Source organism: Pipra filicauda, unplaced genomic scaffold (assembly GCF_003945595.2).
Source record: "Pipra filicauda isolate LSUMZ 115617 unplaced genomic scaffold, ASM394559v2 scaffold66_size7647185_pilon, whole genome shotgun sequence".
NCBI classification, from domain to species: domain Eukaryota; kingdom Metazoa; phylum Chordata; class Aves; order Passeriformes; family Pipridae; genus Pipra; species Pipra filicauda.
The window spans coordinates 3,410,062-3,430,034 of record NW_024104831.1 but is presented as its reverse complement, the minus strand read 5'-3'; the positions used below and the strand labels follow the sequence as shown (position 1 = coordinate 3,430,034).

The 19,973-nt window shown below is 39.3% G+C and overlaps 1 long non-coding RNA gene across 1 annotated transcript in view; it reads left to right on the top strand.

Annotated features, from left to right (window-relative positions):
- The first annotated feature begins 763 nt into the window (after positions 1 to 763).
- The window catches only part of LOC120324722, a 147,489-nt gene continuing 128,279 nt past the window's right edge, over positions 764 to 19,973 (top strand). Inside the window, exon 1 of the long non-coding RNA XR_005566240.1 lies at positions 764 to 832. This is a non-coding gene — a long non-coding RNA (uncharacterized LOC120324722). The remainder of the gene's footprint in view (positions 833 to 19,973) is intronic.

Here is a 19,973-nt window from a genome sequence, read left to right as displayed (position 1 = left end):
CAGTCAGTTGGCTATGAGCAGAATTTCATTTGAGAAGGATGGTTCCTAGTCATTGTAACCCTGCTCTCCTGCAGCTATTATGATGTTATAGCTATGTTACTTATCCTCACAAAATTGTCACTTCAGCTTATTATACTGTCATTAATTCAACAGGAACTTCTTGTATACTGTACTATACTTGTACTTACCGTACTATACTATACTATACTTAAAGTGCATCAAACAGCAACAGGAGTGTAGTATCCATCTTTTTTTAAAAAAAAAAAGATTCATTCCAAAGAACTAAGTAGTAAGTGGATAAGAAGCGTGGGTCAAACTTGCTATCTTTCAATTGTGACAATGTACTCTCTAATAGCAATATGTAATAGGTGTCCAGTGATGGGAAATCTGCCTAAAAGGGAGGTTAGAGTATTGCAAAAGTAGTTTTCTATAGAGTTATGGATATAATAAAAGTTATATCAGTTTCATTGGAGTGAAGAGTAGAGGTAAGGATAGAACCCATGAAAATGGTGGTCCACCTCCATGAAGCAGCCAGTGGGTGTTTATAAAGAGAGTGATCCGTGCTTGCCTCCCAGACTGTGCTGTATGGCCCAGCGACACAGGCTGAGGGTGGTGATCAGGCAAAGCATTCCAGATTCGGGCTGTTGCCATTGAGCCTTTTTGTTTTGTTAATTGCTTGGAAGCAGGGAGGGGGCTCCATCAGTGCGCAAGTACCTGATCTGCTCTCTGTCTCCTGCTTTGGGGCAGTACTTCTCCCCTGGGGAGAGCTCGTTATCCCTCCGATGCCTTCAGAAGCTGTTGGCTGCTGTTAGTGCTGCTGAATAACAATCAGGTATTTTCTTCTTTCTTCATATTTTCTTTCTTTCTTTCAAGCTATCTCCTCTGAAAGCTGTGACTCGCAGCCTTTCCACCCCACACACCATCTGTTGTTCTCTGTTTGAACCCTGCTCCCAAGATGACCCTCTGTTTTTGGTGAGGACTTATTATTAGGATATATCTGCTTGCTTTTCTCCTATGTATTTTCCAGATGGACAGTAGCCAATGGCAGATACGATATGAAAAATACAAAAAACCCCTATGCTAATACTTGTAGCTCTGGAGAAAAAAAAAATCATTATTTTAGTATAAACCTCTGCTCATGGGTTCATTTTTCACTTTCCTCTGCTTTCCCTGTTGCTCAGTTTGCTAAGGGCACTGCCTCCCACTTAATGCAGGTGTGAGGCAGGTGTTCCTTATGACTGAAGATGATCTATTTGGGGTAAGCATGTGTCAGCCAAACTCCCCACCTGCTTTTACAGTATGTTCTTTAATGTCAAGTTCAAAGGATGGCTTGAAGGTCAAAGGAGATTTTGTGATTGTTTTTGGTTATATGTCTGCATCCTTGGTATAGTAACTAGAAAAGTAAAATTGAGGGAAGTACAAGCAGCTGAATTCTTGTCAGTTGATATAATTTGAATATTGACTACTCTTATGTGTGTAGGGGAAGGCAGTTTCATGAAAAAATGCCAAAATGAGTCTATGAGGTGAGATGTGTAGAGACTGTCCTTGAGACTCACCTGTTAATATTGGATAGCTGGTGCTGATTTTGGCTGGGGTTGTTAGTATGGAGTTATTTGTGCTGGAAACAGTGTTCATAATTCAGAAATCTCTTAGTTACTGATATGTAGTGCTTACACTGAGTCAAGGCTGCTTCTGATTCCCATCCCAACAGTGAACAGGCTGGGGGTGCACAAGGAGTTGGGATGGGGAACAGCCAAGACGGCTGACCCCAACTGACCACAGGGATATCCCACACCATATGGCATCATGCTTGGCAATAAAACTAGGGAAAAGGTTCACTGGGGAGCTGCTGTTCAGGGACTGGCTAGGTGTCGGTGGGTTGGTAGTGAACAAATGTTTTCATTTGTGTTGCTTTTCTTTTGGGGGCTTTATCTCTTTCTGTTATTTCTTTTTATAATAATTTGTTTTATTATTTCAGTTATTAATCTGTTCTTAAAAGTGAGAATTTTCTCACTTTGACCCTCCCAATTCTCTTCCCTCTAGTCCACTGGGGATGTTGAGTGAGTGAGCAACTGTGCAGTGCTTAGTTGCCAGCTATGGTTAAACCATGTCATAGCTATGCCTGATTGGGGGGTGCAAAAGGAGGAGTTTGGCTTTTTTTTTTTTTTTTTAATAGGGGGGTTGTTCCCCTTTTTTTTTTCCCATAAGTGTTAGTGATAGTGCTTGCAGCCTCTGAAAGATCAAATTTAGGGGATATTTCTATGAGTAAAATGAACACACACAAAATCAGTGGGTGTATAAAATTGTATTGTAGCAAATTCTTTATCCTCTTCTAAGTCTGTCTCAAATTGACTGTAGCACAGACTCATTTATTTCCAAACTGGTTCCTGTTTTTTGCATTATTTCACATATAAATACATGCTACCGAGTGTCTGAATATATGGTATCTTTTGGTTAATTTTCTATGGAAAGTCAAGGTCTCTGAAGAGAATTTCTTTTTAAAGCTGAATGGAATTAGAAGCTGAAACATAGCAGTGCTACAATGAGGATAAATTTATACCAAAATGATTTGCATAGCTTCAGTAGTTTTCTGCTACCTGGAAACCTCAAGAGGCTAAATAATATTCTTACCTATCTGCAATTTATAAGGGCTATGGATATCTCTAGTCCACAATTTTCTCTTCATAGAGCTATGTTTCCTATTTCTGAGCCTGGCCCGTTGGTATATTTGTGGAGGTAAAGAGGTTTTTTTCTGCAATGTCTTTGGGTGTGTCTGAAAAATGTTTTCTTTTGATAAAGAATTTGTTTTTTTTTTTTCAGGGCAGCCCTTGCCATAGAAACTCATTTTCAATTTAATACTGATAGGAAGCTGTTTATTTTTTTAAAAGTTACAAACAAGTAATACTTCTTTTTTTTTTTTTCATAGCCATGTCAAGATGGTGGTTTGATAACTTGCTCAAATAGAATCTTAGGGTCAGGATGACAGTACTTGAAGTTTGGAGGTCAACATGTTCCTTTTGTGAGGCCACTGCTGATAGTACCACTCCAGCAGGGTTTTCCTGAAAGCCTTTCCCTGTGTTTTGGGCAAACATCCTACTGGTAATGGGTGGTGGTCAGACGGCTGGTGTGACTGAAGAGCTTTATGTGTGACACTTTAGGACGAGGCAGTTGTGTGAGCTTCCTGATGGGGCCCCAGTATCTTATCCCCTTTCTGCCCTGTTCTGGAGCTGCCTGATGGCATGCTACTTCTTGTAACCATCCCTGCAGTGAGGAGAGAGCTCACTTGCCTAATCCTCCTACCCCTTTCTTTCCCAGGGAAAGAGAAGAGGGAGTGGAACGGAATACACAAATGAAAATCCTGGCAGGGGCACATGAGCAGGGCTGTGCTGCAGCACTGTGTTTCCACTTCCGTCTCTCATGTCTCCCATCTGGTCCTTAAAAATGATCCCTTAGGTGGTCTGATCGCAGACAACAGTAGTCATTGCTGTGAGAGTCCTTTTGGTGTTACTGGTTTTGATCTGCTTCTGACTGCATGGAGCTTGGGCTGCAAGCCTCAAAGTATGGGATTCCTTGTTTGGGATGGCTCCCTGAGCAGCTTTCCAGAGAAAGATTATTTATTCCCAAAGGTATTTTCTCTGACTTTATAGAAGAGGCCTTGGTCTGCTGCTGCTGCTGCTTCACTAGGAATGAGCTGAAAACCTTTGTTATTTGAAAACTGAGATATTATGATGAGATACATAGATCACATGGGTAGCTGGGCAAAAAGTATTCAGTGTTAGACAGATAAAACTGCTCAAAACCACTTCCTTTCATTGTTCTTTCCAGCAGGGCTGTTCACATAGTCTGTAACTTCAGTTTTGGATTAGATAACTATGAGAAATCCTATACATATTGGGTTTCCTGGGTCAAAATTTGCTTCTTATAACTGATCTTCAATGTTTGCTTTTAATTTACTCTGAATGTCCACCTTGGCAAACTTACTCTGCCAACTATTTATAAAATATGAATGCAAACAAACAAACCCCTAAGGTTCAAACTGAAAAGTTTTTGCAGACTTCATTGAATTGTGTTTACTTTCTATTTGCCTTATGTTGGTTTATTCCCTTTTATTAAGGTGCTGGGGTGGTAGCTTGGAGCATTTTTATTTTATTTTATTCCCTTTCTTTATTCTCTGCGGCTCAGGAACACAGGAGAGAATATATAGGAACTGTAGCCAAAGAAATCAATTTCCTTTGCCTTGTGTCCAAAGAAACTGAGTTATGGATTTCATGAAAATGTGAAGTCTGAGCTGCCCCGTGCTTTCTCCCATTCCAAGCATTGATATGGGATCCATAGATTCTGTACCTGACCATGCTCTCCAGATTGCTACCATGAGATACTTGAATAAGAATTAATCAATTAAGACCTCAGGAACTTTTTTTCATGAAAAGAAAATCAAGACAGTTGTAATGAGAAGAGAGTTGCAAACAAATAATCTCACTTCTTAGTCTCAAAGGTTGAATAATTCTGTATGTATTAGCAGAATAAATTACAAAGCAAATGTGCTCAGGCACTGCATCCAGAGGGACTTCATTTTGCAGCTAATTTATTACTTGTTTTCTTGTTAGTTGGCCTGTCAGAAGATCTACTTATCTCCTGCATGAAGTGTTATCATTCTGGCTAAATGCTGTTCTCTGCTAACAGGATTAATGTTTTTCAAGTCGAAGAATGAGATATTGTAAAGCCCAAGAATGAATAGCCCAGCAGTGGACAAACACCATTTACCTGGCAAACATATGTGCCTTTTCATTTGTATGTCATTGGCTTAGGTTAAGCTTTCCCTTGACGGTTCATGAGCAGAACATTTCAGTGTTTAACATGAAGGGGCAGGACCAATTAAAGCACAGTGTGCTGAGGAAGACCTGCTCTTGTGGTCTGGGCAGTGAAGCACTGGGCAGGCGGCAGATGCTTGTCCTGCTGAGTCACTAGCTGTTTGGGTTTTGTCCTTAGAGCTCTGACTTCCCGAGTCAGCTGAACATGTAATTAGCACAAGGCTTGGCTTTTGTCTTGTAATTGTACTCTTGGAAACCCGGGAGCTTTGCATTGTTTCAGTGCACCTCCCTAACTTGAAAGATGCGGTAAACCTGAAATACAGTGTCAGAGGGTTGGTGGGATTTTTTCTCCCACCACGTGTAGTAGCTGGGGCTTGAAGGAAACTGCTGTACGTTCCTCACCTTGCTGAAAAATTATCAGAGCCGGCGTGCTGGGTGTAAACGCCCTGCACAAAGTTGTGCTGGGGGCCGATGGCCTCACACACTCAGCCTCATGGCAACGCCCAGCCGGGACCGAAGCAGAAGCCCACAGCTTCTTGCTGTACCCCATGGTGGCAGCTCCATTAAATAGGCACTTTCTTTTAAGTGATCAGGAGCAATATTTTGGCCATACTAGCTAGTTCAGGCATCAAAGTCACTGCTAAAAGTGTCAAGCATGAAGGGAGCCGAGGACTCCCATAAGACCTGTGTGTGAAATTGAGTGTAGTTTGCATAGCAAAACTCTTCATAGGTGAAACTCTGCCAATTAATTCAAGATGTAGTAACTGGCAGCAGTTCAAACTCAGAAGGCCATCCAACTGTTATTCTGTTTTGGGGGGTTTTTTTGCCTTTATTTGTAATCCTTGCTGGCACAGTAAAGGAATGTGCATTCTTTTTCTTATTTTTGCTGTGTAGCTTTGCAAGCCTCTTTGCACAAACAGGGTCTGCTGATTTCAAGTGAAGCAATGTTCACTGAAGTGATAATCTTTTATTTGTTTCCAGAGAGGTGTAGATGTAAATAAATTAGTCCTGAATTACTATTGGCAACCCTCTCTTCGAGTTCAGGCATGCTCCTGGCAGTCATGCCTGCATGCCAAGGAGTTCTTGGCTAATATCTGTCAATAGAAACCCTCACTCAGTGCAGGCATCATGAGTTACTGGTTCCTAGATTGGCTCAGATGGAAGGGATAGTCTTTCGCCTCTTTCTCCCATTAATTAGGGGGCCAGGTACTGAATTATCCAGAGCCCTGTTAGGAGAGGTGGCCGCTCCCCTAGGAATGGAATGCTGTTTGGCCATCACTCTGAAAGCCATCCCTTGCCACCTGAGGCTTATGGTTAAAAGTATAAACCTTATATATCCTGTGTATTGAAAGCAGAGATGGGCTAGAGACAGGTGTGCAGAAATAAAGTAATTCTTTCTCTGTTTCTAATGGATAATTTTAATGCCCATCCCTCTGTTTTTTATTGAGCTACCAAATATTTGAGGATACTTGTGAGAAATATGAATGTTTCATGCTAAAACTTGCCTTTATAAAAGGAGGCTTGTGATTAAGATATTGAATGTCCTCCTTCACATGGAAATTGGATAATTTGAGTGTATAGTAAACATTCTTCATTCTCCTGCTGAAAATTTCTTGATCAGTTAATTATTCATGACATTTGTTTTAGCACTCTTTCTACCAGTTCACTGACCTCTCTGCTTTTTAAGGCTAGAACAGATTGATGCCATTTGGATTAGAATAGAGCTGTTCCTGTCAGAGTAATGACTTCCCTGATGTTTACCGAACTGAAAACAAACCACACAGTGGATCTTCTACCTAGCAGGGCCGTGTTTACATCAGTGTAGAAGCGTAGTTTGAAGGTGTTTTACCATATAAACCTAAACCCCAAATGTTTTAGTATTATAGTAAGCTTAGGTGATTTAACTCAACTATGAAAAATCTCTAATGTTAATAAATTTCTTAAAACACAAAGACTGGAATTTAGGAATCTTGGAGTTAGGTGAGTTTTTTCATGTGCATGGTTTTTTTTCTCACTGCAGATAAGATCCTAAAGAAATATTACTCTGGGACATTTAAAATTACTAGAAACTGAAGAAAACCAGTTAAATTATATATGTTTGCCTGGGTAATATATGTAAAGCACATATTTATTATACAGGTGTAGGCGCAAGAGAGTTGCTGTGGTTTTTGTACTTGCACATGTTTAGTATGCTTTGTGCCAGTGATGGGAAAGGCGTGGGGTTGAACTGAAGCTGCAAGGCAGGAGAACTTTTTGGAAAGGCTGGCTCCTGACATGGGCAAAGGAGGTGGCCCAGAGCTGAAACTCCAAAAGAAATGCATGTTAGTTGTGGATGACAGAGCAGGAGGTCAGGGCAAAGGGAAAACCGCAGGAAAAGGCATGAAACCATCAGGTAACACAGCAAAGTGCTGGGAACTCTGCTTGAAGCAACAATGAAAAAAGAAAAGGAAATGTTCTTGATGATCCTAAGTTGCAAGGAATGTGCAAGTGCTGCTGAATTACTTTAGGCATGTTTGATCTTAAGTCCTGTTGGAAGGATAAATCGAAAGGTCTGGTTTGGATGAGATAGAAAATGAATTTTGTAATGGAGTAGTGGTTTGGAATGCTATGCAAGTACTAAGAGATCCACAGGATACCTCTACATAGGCCAAAGGGTGTGTGTAACTTCAAAGTGAAGTGTGTAAAGGAGACAGAAAGGGACTTACTTAAATACTTTTTTCTGATTACGAATATTGAGTTCAGAATAGAGCTGTTTATCTTCACTATGGGCCTGAACACTTCCCTCCCAGTTACAGTTAGTCAAGATAGTATAAACTATTTCTGTTTCTCCTTCCTTGCTGTTTACAAGATAAACAGTGCTGTTGGGTTTTTTCTTTTTTCTTTTTTTTTTTTTTTAAACTGTAGGTTTGTGATTAACTTCATGAAGGAAAGCTAAAATGACTTAATTTAATTTTTTGTGTGTGTGGTCCCCTCCAGTTTTGTCTTCCATATGTATATCCTCAGAGAAGAAGCTCCAGTCCTGGAGCAGCTGCAGTTTCTTTTGTGCCAATGCTTGTATACAACGGAGCAAGACTGAAGTTTACTGATTCTTATTTTATTAAATTTTTTTCAGAACTTGTAAATGAGACAGGCTTTATTTAAGACAAACTCCTTGATGGCTTCACAATGTTTCCCTGCAATGTATGCAAAAAAGACTTGAAATCTATGGTGTAAGTGTGCACTGAAACTCATTCTTGATTAATGAGGAGGAGTGTGTGGTAGAAAATGACTTGAAATCATAGTAGAAATTTCCGTTCCCTTCTTCAGCAACAATGTTGAAGGTAGTCATAGTTTGCTGACTGCTTTAGAAGATATCTTGATAGCAGAGACACATATTGTGTTCCCTTGAAGAATAAGGAAGAACAGAAACTTGCTTTGTTCTTTAGATAAGACGGTTTCTGTTCTCTGTCTTTTCTACAAATCTGGGGCTGTGTGCTGGGGAGAATGCCAGGGACTCATTAATCTGTTCCTCTGTGCTGGTGTGAGGTCAAGTGGACCCAGCCCTCCCTAATACATGTTCTACTAGTGTCTGCTCTTGAAAACCTTCAGGGGTGATTTTCCAGTCTCCCTAAATAGTCTTAACTTAGTGTTCCATCACTTTCTCAGTGCCTTCAGAATTCGCTCTAGTATTTAAGCTCAGTGTTAGTTATCACAAATAAGGCTAAAGTTCTTGTTTCCCTGTTCCTAGTGGCCATGAAAAATAATTGTTTGATGCCTTATTTTAATTTGAAAATTGATATTATATCTGCCTCTGGCATTTTTTTTCCTAATCAAATATGGTAGTTGTTTGGTTTTTCTACTACTTCTGTCATTTGCTTCTGAATTTCCTACCTGAAATTTTGTTGTAGTAGAAATATGGTCTAACAGATCAGGTCGACTTTGCTGAGGTTTTATTAGACCTGTAAACTGGACATACGCGCTTATAATTACAGTGTAATTACAGCTTCCATTCTGGATTTCCAAATGCTGTTTCATTACACTCTGTCCTTTCCAGAGCCCTCTTGCATACTTCTCATTTGGTTTTCCTGTATGCCTCTCAAGGGTGAATTTTACTTTAGTATGCCTCCAGTTTAACACAGACAGCTGCTCAATGAAGAAGGCAGAGGGAGAGTCTGTTAAATGCTAAAGGGAAACTAAATTCCTTAGCAGCTTTTTGACTCCTGCACGAAGGTAAACTAACAAAAGTACACTGGATTTCCCTGTGGGATGCAGAAGGGTGTCAGAGGTGTGAACACCAGTCAGACCATTATGATCATCTATAAAATTTCACCCTGCATTTCCCACAGACATCTTGGTTCTCATGGCTGAGATAGGGCAGCAATATTTTACCTAATACCAGATGTCTCTTTCTGAAGACTTCAAATGATTGATAATATGTAATCTGTGTAGATTATTTGATTAATGCTACTGCAGAAAAAAGTGTAAATGAGGGATTCCTCATCAGTCTTTACCTTTTGTTCCGCTACTTTGGACCTTTCAATCCAATATCCTGTGTTCCTTATGAACATCCGGCAGCAAACGTGTTTATTTTTTCCTACCCCAGGTATTTTTTAAATCAGCCAAAAGGCCAGGAAATCCCCTACCATATCAGTGGTCAAGGTTTATAAGAAATTCTTAACATTTGTTAACAATACACCTCAACACATTCCAAGGGGATGTCTGTTGTAAGGAAAGGAAATTAACTGAAATGGTGCTCTGTAAGTGTCTGTCTCTTCAAAACAGCATCCCTTGCTAGTTCATCCCCGTGTCCCTGCAGCTGTGAACAGTGGCCCTAGCAAGAGCAGAATCATTTAAGAATTTTGGTTGCACTACTAAGTGTTGAAGTGAAAAAAATATTTCACTTATGCTGTGCGAGTGGAACAGCCAGTTTCTCTCCCAGGGAGAAAAAGCACAAAGCTGAACTGAAATTACTCATTGTTTGTTGCATTTGCATTCAGCAGGAGTGCCTGTTCTGGAGGGCCAGTGCTGCTGAATCACTGATTGGGGTTTGCTTTCCTACAGTAGTGAGAGGTGATGGGTATGAATAATGCTAAGGTCTAAATGTGTGTAATTCTTATGCTGTCTTTATTCTCATGGATATGTGGGACCTTGCCATGTCAACAGCAATTCCACCCTTCCCTCCTTCATCCCCATCAGTCATTTCTAAAGCTATTTGCATATGAATTCCTATGGGCACCTCTTGCAACACAGGGGCTGACCTGCCAAAAGTAGGTCTCCTAGGCTTTCAATCATCTTGCCGCACATAATAGCTAAATAATCTTGCCTGCCTGCTAGAAAATGACCTGCACACTGAGGAAAGGGCAGATGAGGCTTCATACTGCGGGTTAAGTGCTCGGATAAGCACGCTGGTGCAGAGCAACAGATCACACAAAACTATGAAGCTGCTCCCAGCTTCCTGATGTGCAGATACCATCCACTAAACCACTCAAGGTATTGACTGGACTCAGTGCGTTAGGAAAGGGTCCATAGTGTCTATTCCCCTGGAGACTCCTCTGCATTACCCTGCTTTCAAACATGTATCTCTGCTGGCATTCACAACTGGTTAATGGAGTCCACTCTTCCCACTAAGTTAAAGTCTGTCTGTAGAAATCTTTTGTGAGGGTCAGTTGGTAGCACAGCGTATTTTAGTGTGGAAGGTGCTGGTTTCAGAAGGATAACATCAGAGAGTGTCATCCTAAACACTGCAAGGATTTGGAGCTCTTATTTCTGCAGAAGTGGAGTTTCATCCACAGTCTAAGTATTTCACCACAGATAGCAATGGGAAAGCAGAACCGTGGCATTTGTAAAGCTGTTTTTGCTTAGAGGATGGTGCTGTGAGTGCAGCTGTTGCTGGCAACCAGAATGGCTTGGCACTAGGTTAGGCAAAATGGCATTCACATAAAGAGTGGGGAAACATGAAAAGCAGTTGTAGGAAATACTCTTTGGAAAAGTGCTTCCAGATTCAATAACATGCCATAATAATTAATATTCTCCTTATGCTGAAGCATTTACATGTGGTTATATTGAAAATATAGGCTTATTGGGGCAATATGTAATGTTATCTCAACAGGACAACTCCATCACATGGAGCAAAGAAGCTAAGTATGAGCTGATAGTTTTATATATTGCCCTTATCAAACTTTCTAGGCATTGTACAGTGCAACCCAGTACATAGCATAATAAGTTAGGAGCAGTAGTAATTGTATTTTTTTCACTTATAATTATAGGGTTAATGAGTTCTTGGAAGTTTTAGTCAGTGTTATGTTCTTCTGGTCATTTTCCAGGTGGACAGTGAAAGTAAACAGAGATTGTTTTTCAAAATGTTCACATGAATATATCCTCAGTATTTCTTCTGGGAGAAAGCACAGCCTTCCTTTGTGATTGGAGGAAGTGATTCCTTTTTCTTTCAGTATTTTACATAAGATTGCAGAGATTAATAATCATAGGAGACAATAATTTTAAGGTTTCTTGGGTTTTGGTTATGCATTGAAAGCTTGAATTCTGCAGGTGCAATTTATCCCTAGTAAAGAAGGAGTGATGATCTTCAAAGAAACTGCCATGTGCCAACTTCATGTAGGATGGGACTAAAACAGTGCAGAGCTGACAAGGCTGGTCTGATACTCCTGACTAGCAACAGGAAGCTCATGCTTTTGCTGGTCATACCTCTTGATGATTAAATAAAGAAATTTGAAATTGTGATATGAATTAAAAAATGTAATGATATTTCTAAAATGAACTCATGCAGGAGATGAGAAATACAGAAAACTGATTTCCAAGACAGTCTCTTCAAAAGAGAGTAGACAGCAGCTTAGGAAATTGCATAGAAGCTTGCATTTCTGCCGTCAGTGTTCAAGTGATCCTGCCGTTTAATAATGCTCAGCTTTTAACTCAAAATCTTTTGCCAGAACAAAAATTGAATGAATTGCACAAATAAAAATACCAATGTAGCTTTAATTTTCACATAGATATAATCTGTTGCTATCATTGTTTTTCTGAAGAACTTTAGTTCATTCAGGGTGTACCTACCTTATCTCTTTAATTGACAAGGTCTTACATTTTTTGCCTTCCAGAAGCATGGTTATGTCTAACATGCAGTAAATCAAATGAAGAAAAAGTATTCAATTAGGCTAAGTGATTTGAAAGAAAATGTTAATGAGGCATTATACCTAGCATTGAAAACATCTATCCCGAGCTTTCGGATGCAGATGTTAATGTATATGGAGACTTACTCACATAAAGATTCCTGTTGAAACCCATTTTCAGTCTTTTACTTGTAGATGGCTTGATTGTTGATGAATGCATTAATTTGTGAACTTTAAACTAGACTGAAGAGAGAGACTATTGTTAACAATCAGGCTGTGCTTTCTGAAAGTCCAAGAAAAAACTTCTAAGCCGTTAAAAACAACAAAGAAAAAAAAAATTAAAGGCTGTGTGTGAGAACTCTTGGAATGCTTTTGTTCTTCTAGAAAATCTACCTTTGCTAGTAAATGTTTTCATTTATTAAGAATGATCTGACTATTTCCAGCTTTCTCTGAGAACTAGTTTGTGTTTGTCATCTCCTAGAAGAGCCTCTTAAGTTCTCTTTTATTTCTACTGAATAAGGTTTAGAAATACTTAAACCATTACTCTCTTTCTCAATGGAATGTAATTTATGCCGACCCTCCTTGAAAATGTGTCACAAAATATGTATTTTTTTTCTTTACCTATGACTTTGAGCACGCTTTGATATTCTCAAACTTGTCTTCACAACCATAAAGTCATAAAACTAGAACTAGTTATTTTAAAATCAAACCTAAATGAAAGCTGAAATGTTTTTGCAGATAGTCTGAAAATAAATTTTTACTCCCAAACAAATTCCACTGTCTCATGTAGATATAGAGCACAATAGCAGACTTGCTGCATCCTGAGGGACTGTTTTCTCTTGGTAATGCTTTGGAACTGGGATGAAGTCAGACTTTTTTGAAGAGCAACACCTGAAAGGAAAATGCATAATATATATCCTGTGGTTAGCATATATTTCCTATGATGAATTGTTAAGAAGGTGGTAAATTGTAGTCAAAACCTTGATGCCAGAGGACCATGCTTATAGGTAGGAGTAAGTGATCCAACTCTTAAAGGGAGAATAAGTAAAAGAAGGATCTGCTATTGCTGTTGAGAAAAAGGCTTCTCTGTGGTTCTAATAATGCAAAGAAATGACAGCTGCTGCTTCTGTTGAATATCCTCTGGCATCTAAAGCCTGATTCCAGCTTTGTATATCCTTTCCCAACCATGTTGAAAGACAAGGATTCTTGGTTTGAAATACAACAGTAATCTTGCCCTGACTTTAAAAATCATTTTCATTTAACTTCAGCTACTGAGGTTATGTGCAATTTTTATCCACTTACTATAATGTCATCTCATCAGTCTCCCAGTGCAGAAAAATCAAAGGCTAGGTCTCTTTTCCTTAGTGTTCAGTCATGTAGTTGATAAGGACTCGTTATTAAATTGTTTTATGAAAGAAAAGTGGAAAGCAAATAAATACAACACAATGAAACCTGTTATCCCAGAGATGTAGTGTGTGTGCATTTCCCCTCTCCCCTTGTAGTGCAGTGTGGAAATATGCTTGGAAACTGCAGCGATGGGACACAACAACAACAACAACAACAACGAAACCAGCTTGGTTGTCCTGTGTCAAAGAAATAAAAGCAAGGGAAAGTCTGCTAAAACAAACATCTTGGACTGTGGCAGCAGAACTTGAAAGATTGGACCTGCCTAATGACAGTCTGTAAGTCCTAGCTGAATGAATTTGCACAAAGCGCTAATGAAGACAAACAGTCTATTTAGGCGTGCTGGAAAGCTCCCATTCAGTGAGCAGCTGGCATGAATGTTGTCAGTCAAAAGACACAAGCAGATGACAAATAACTGAATATGTGGAAAAAATGAGATGACAATGAGCTGATTTCTCATTAACACTTCTTTTCTTCTTCTTTAGATATTATAAACACATTATTCAGAGGTGGTTGTACTGGCCTCCTAAATGCCAGTAAGTCACTGCAGTGTGCAGATGGGAAGCCGCTGCCGGGTGGAGGACAGTCCCCCTCCGCTGGAGCTGGGTGCTTTGCATCCCGAGGTATTCACCACTCTGTGCTCCCAAAGTAACTTCTGTGGGGCACAAGAAAGGCAAATTCTGTGTAAACATTGCTGTGAAGCACTAACAGACTTTTCTTGCTCTGATTAAAGAAAAATCACCATTTTAAGGAAAACTAGAGGAAGGATTACTGTCACCAGTGGAGCTGGCAGAATACCTTAAGGTGTATTATCAAAGTAGAACAGCCTATTATTTTTTTTTCCTTCAGTCGTCACAGATTTTGCATGTTCTTTTTCTTAGAATAATGGAAACTATTAAATAACTGTGAATTAAAAGCAATTAAAAATGTTGCAGAATTGCCTGGAGAGGCATTCTGCTGTATGCCAGCAGTATAAATGGCCTTAGACTGCAGTGTTTCTGATTCAGCTTCACATCCCGTGAGACAAACAGGACTATTGGGCACAATGGTTAATTTTATATTCTAGAAACTGGAATCCAATATTAATGGGACTTTTGCAGCCAAACTATGATGTCTTCAATTGTCTGAAATTCTTAGACTTGGTGTTAAGTTCCAGCATTCTACCACCCTTCCTCCCCCGATCCCCCATCTCTATCAGACTTGCCTTGCACAGTCATGCTTCCTTTTACAGTTTGGTCCTTGTTACAAATTCAGGAGGTACAAAGCAACCAAGTCCCATATTGGTGTTGTGTTGAGCTGCTTGTGGGTTTCCTACATTTTTCAATTAAAGCAAGACATTGGATTGGGCTACACTTGCCCATGGTATCCTTATCTGATGTTTGACTTCATTGAGAGTTTAAATCCTAAAGTAGGACATGTGAATTTCTGCTTTCTAAACTCAAGTGCTCAGTCCAGCTGAATGTGACGTTTCAGTCTTTACGAATGAAATGTTTGCGTTGTACACAGGGCTTTTGTTTCTTTGGTTCTTTTGTTCCTCCTCTATTCCCCAAATAGGTGGACAACTGCTCTCAAACTGTTTTTCAAGTTATATTGTAGGTTGTCCAATTTAATAGGACTGAAAGATGTGTGTGTGTGTGTCTGTTCATATGTATAAATAGATACTTACACGGTCAAAATGTTGCTTTTGCTCCCCTGAGGAGAGGATTACAGTGGCCAGCTGATAGATCCAGTTCCTTCATGTACTTCAAATCCACCACAACAGATTCAAATTATTAGTTATGCAGTATTTACAGTACTTGCTTCCCTTTTCCACATAATCATCTGTAGTCTGAAGTACTTACAGGCATCTTAAAATCCCACTTGGTGCTTATTTACTCTTTTGACATCATGTTGAAAATATAGCCCTTAGCCATTTTCCATCGATGAAAGGTGATGATACTTTCTTTAAAGAAAGAATTTTGCACAGCTAGGGGACCCTGGTCTGCTCCAGTAATACCCAGCATGAGGTTAAAAACTAACTAAACAAAAGATCTATTTACTGGGGCTCCTTTTAGTGCACTCAGCTGTGCTTGGGGTATGAGTCTCTTTCCCCATGTGATGGGAGGCACCTGCACTTGCTGCCCAGTCATGCTGTGGAGGTGTTTATATTTCTCTGACTCTAAGAAGTTCAAATTTTACAGTACACTAGAGATGATGCAATTTTAGGCTGCTGCCAAAAGGCTCCTTTTATGTGTCTCCTTTCTGCTATCATGAATGTTTTTTAAGTACTGAGCCGGTTGTGCTCTGGCTGTGGCTCAGGGCTTTAGGCTCCCTGAAGGTGCCTTTTTTGTGCCCCTTTCTGTGCTCATTGTTGCTTATAATATTTTCACCTACCCGCATAGAGGCTATCCACAGAAGAGAGAAGCTTGGGCATGCTTGTTTGTAGTACCTCATTGGCCAGACTCCTCTTTGATTTAGACGGGTGCTGGTATGGCCAGACCTGATTGTCTAAACTTCCCTTTCTCCTTTACAAGTTGATTTTTTGACATGTTGTGGCCTTATGAAGACCCTGAATGATCAGTGATAAATAAAGCAAAAATAAGAAATAAATAGAAAACCTACTCAACCCCCCAGAAACATCCTTAGACGTAATGCATTTTTCTCCTAAAAAGCCCAGCGTTCCTGAGGGATGCTAATTGGTGCTCTATTATGTGCTGTATTTTGTGGGGATTTGGATCTCTGCATATTTTAGCAGTGTCTGTATCCCTGAATGCACATTGAATCAGCCCCTTTCTCCTCTGTGTCAAAATACATGGTGACAGTTCATGAAAATAACATCTGCCAACAAGAAGAATGCTAGGCAGTGGAGCAAGAGCTATACTGCAGGCACTGAACTGGATCTGGTTCAGCCTTTTGGTGCTTTCCAGTATGGCATGGCTTTTTTGCACAGTGAATACATATCTTCAGCATAAGTAATGGCAGTTGCAGTGTTATCTTTTTTTAAAGGTTTTTAAGGTTGTTGTGTGTAATTTGTAACAAAGCCAGATGCATTTCTTCACTACCTGTGCTGTTAACACACCTCACTTCGCCTTTGTGATTTTTTATCCATCTTAACAACAGTTAAATTATTGTTCGATATTTTTGTATCTCAAAATCCAAGACATATTGGCACTGTAAAAAATAAGCTTGAAGAAATACCCCATCCTGAGATAACCCTATTCTGCAAAGACTGTAGTTCATTTTTATTTCTATTTAAGTGATGTTTCCCATTGATTTTAGTGTTGCACTCTGAATAACAATTAGATGGTTAAATAAGTATATTGGAATGATATTAATCAAGAAAATAAGCAAATGACAGAAATAATGAGCAAAGAGTGATGAAGATAGAGAAGGATTCATATGGAGTTAAATGCCTGCCTAGGACCAGCTTTCTTTGCTTCCTATCCCTGCCATGAATTGCCTGCGTGCCCAAGCAAAAGCAATGGGTAATGTAGGACCTTTTTTTTTCCCCCCCAATTTTGGGGGAGGGTTTTTGTTTGGTTGGATTTTTATCTGATTTATCTGATTACAAAGTTCTTCAGCTTTGATATGTATGTTGATATGTATGCCAGGTAGTACACCCTGGGGTCTTAATTTGGTTACAGACTCAAAATAGTACTGTAATAGTGTTTAACGATTGTCATGATGGGAAGATACAAGTTTAGCACTACATATATCAGATAAATTTTGGGAATGCTGCTGCTTTCGTGACATGGATGATGTTGATGGGATTCTATCATTCTGGCTGTTCACAGCCACTTTTGTCCTCATTTTGTTTTAAGGCACGCTTTTTGCATTCAATTGTCCCCAAAGGAAAAATGGTTGTGCAGTCTTGGAGAATTACACTAACGGGAAATTACTTGAAGTTGGTCTCATCTGAAACATGCCTACAGCATCCTGAATTCTGTAAACTGTGCCAATGTGTGGTTGAGACTATCAGGAATTTCCCAGGTTAGACTTGTGATTTGCAAGCAGTTTGAGTGATGATCCTGAAGATTTTAATATCTCTAGGGTACAAGCACTGGAATAGTGTAAAATTATTGCTACGAGTATGAGGACAAAAAGCACATATGAAAAAGATTCAAGTGGCTGATTTTGATGATAAAAGAATAGATAAACAGGCACATAAGACTTTTGTTAGAAATAAAACAGAAACAGCAAACTCGAAGTTTCAAGATATAAACACATCATAAGCTGTCAACATAAATAGTACCATGAAGAATAAAAAAAAAAAAACTCTTCTATTGCAAGAACTCTGTCTGTCTGCAGTGCATGTGATGTGATAAAGGATTTTCTTTTCTCTGTGTGGTCCCATTTGATTACAATGCTAGTGAGGCCTGGCCGCATTCCATATATAATTAATTGCAGCTTTGGTTTTAGATTGCAGCGGGGCCGGGCTGCCTCTGCCCCTTGCGCTTGTTCACATCTTTAGATAGCTTTCCACCATGCCAGCTGGTGAGTGAATAGAGCCTTTCACAGGGAGCCCAATAGGCTTGAAAGGTTGAGTCATTGTCCTTGTTGCCTCTCTAGTTAATCTAGTGACAAACAAGGTTGGAGCTGCTGCAGTTGACATTCTCTTTATTGCCTGTAATTTCAGCGTAAACAGTGTGTGTAAAGGGATTTCATCTTTTTGCCAGATCGTTTCTGTTTCTTGCTGGTTTTGGAAGGAATGTATTCTTTACGAAGAGATAGCAGTAAAAAACCCTTATGTGTTAGGTTCATTTGTTTACTCCTAGTTTCCAGCAAAGCAGACAGCTAGCTGAGCGCCTCAGGTTGTATGTTCAGGTTCCAAGTTTTACAATTTATTTTTTTTTATTCCTTCTGAGGTTCAATTCTCTCTACTCACATAAATTATTTCTGCATTGCATGTGAAGTTAAGTTATACCAACCTATCGTTTCAGTTCTTGCCTGCTTGCAGGGATGTGTTTTTGAACTGTTATTTATTTATGCAATATACAAGCTTAAAATTAAAAAAGAAAAAGGAGGTCTATTTTCTTCCAGGCAAATGTTAAAGATGTGAAAAAGATTATTTTTAATACCCTTTTGGATAGATGCAAAAAGTAGAAAATGTAATCTAACTAGGAAATTCTATAACAATAAAAAATGTCCTTTCTATGAGTAATTTTCAATTCATTTGAAAAAAAAATTTTTTCTAAAATACTTCTGATATTACTCTTATTAAATACTAAAAGATAAACAACTTTAGATAGCATGTAGTAAAAAAAGTCAGAAGTGCAAATAAATTCCATGTAGGGTTTGACACCATGCTTGTTTTCATAAGTGCTTTTGCTTGGTCATGATATCTAAAAAGTTGGAGGCCTTTTTAAAGTCTTTTGTGAGCTCAAGACAGAAAGAGGCACATATACCAATTTCTCATTTCCCTATTTTCTACTTCTCTCAAAATCAAAGATGGAAAAGTGAGTAAAAAGGGCTAAATCAACATCCAGCAAAACTGTTTGCTGGCAATCTTGTCATTTATAGAGACAGGATAAGCAAAAATGCAATTCTGGCAGTTACTTTTCTTCTGTAATGAATTATGTGTAGTACAAACCCCCCCCCCCCAAAAAAAAAAAAAAAAAAAGCCAACAACTCCTAGGCTTCCTATAGGAGAAAATTCTTTTACAACAAAAAATGTAGTCCTGTTGTAACCTCCTTCCATGAGCGTGATGCAGACACATGGTGAGCCCTTGGCACTGTCTAGGAGGCTTCAGTGTCCCTGAGCTGATCAGTACCACCACCAGCATTGCTTGGGCATAACTTCTTGCTTTACCCTCCTTTATCCTGGAGAAGCTGTGGAGAGAAGGGAGTGCACTGAGCAGCAGCACAGGGATGTCTGGGCTGCCAGAGAGGCAGGATGTGTTCTGGAGCCTCTTGGATAGAGCGCCTGTGCTACTCGTATATCTGTGCTTTACGAGATTATCTTCAATAACAGCTCTTGTACACCTGTTTCCTTGTTTTAACAATAAATCAGCTTTCTGGAATCAACCTGGGCCTCTGCCTATGTCTGCAGTAACAAATGAGCAATATGCACGTTTCACAGTTCTTAACAGGCCCAATCTAAGCTTGCACAAATGTACTGCAAGTTGAAGAGTTTGGTTGGTGCAGAGGCAGTTGAAAGAATTGTATTGCAGAGGAACTGGGACCAAAACTCTCATTAATACTAAAGGAGAAGTTTGCCTAATTCCCTGTTAACCATGCTGAAAATCTTCCCCAAGAGATACAGTTTAATAGTCATAATTTAATTTGATTTGCATTACCCCTCTTTGCCTAATTAAAAATGTATATAAAAAAGCAGAAGGCATGGAGAAAAGAACTGTTAAAATCCTCAATATTTGGGACTCGTTGTGATGTTTCACCAGTGCAGTAAGAGCAGGAAGAAAACAGCCCATCCTTTTGTAATTCTGCATGACTTGGGACAGTTATCTAGCTACAGTGGTGACTGATGGGAAATGTTGACTTTCCTGTCCATTAATCTGAACAATATGCTATTCATTTGCAAGGGTAGTAAGAGAAGAAATTTGATTACAGCACAGGTCTGAGGCTTGCTTTAATTAGACTAAAAGCAGGGGGTTTTTTTGAACCCACTTCTATATTTTCTTTATGATTGCCTTTAAATTGAGATATTCTTCTATCATGATAA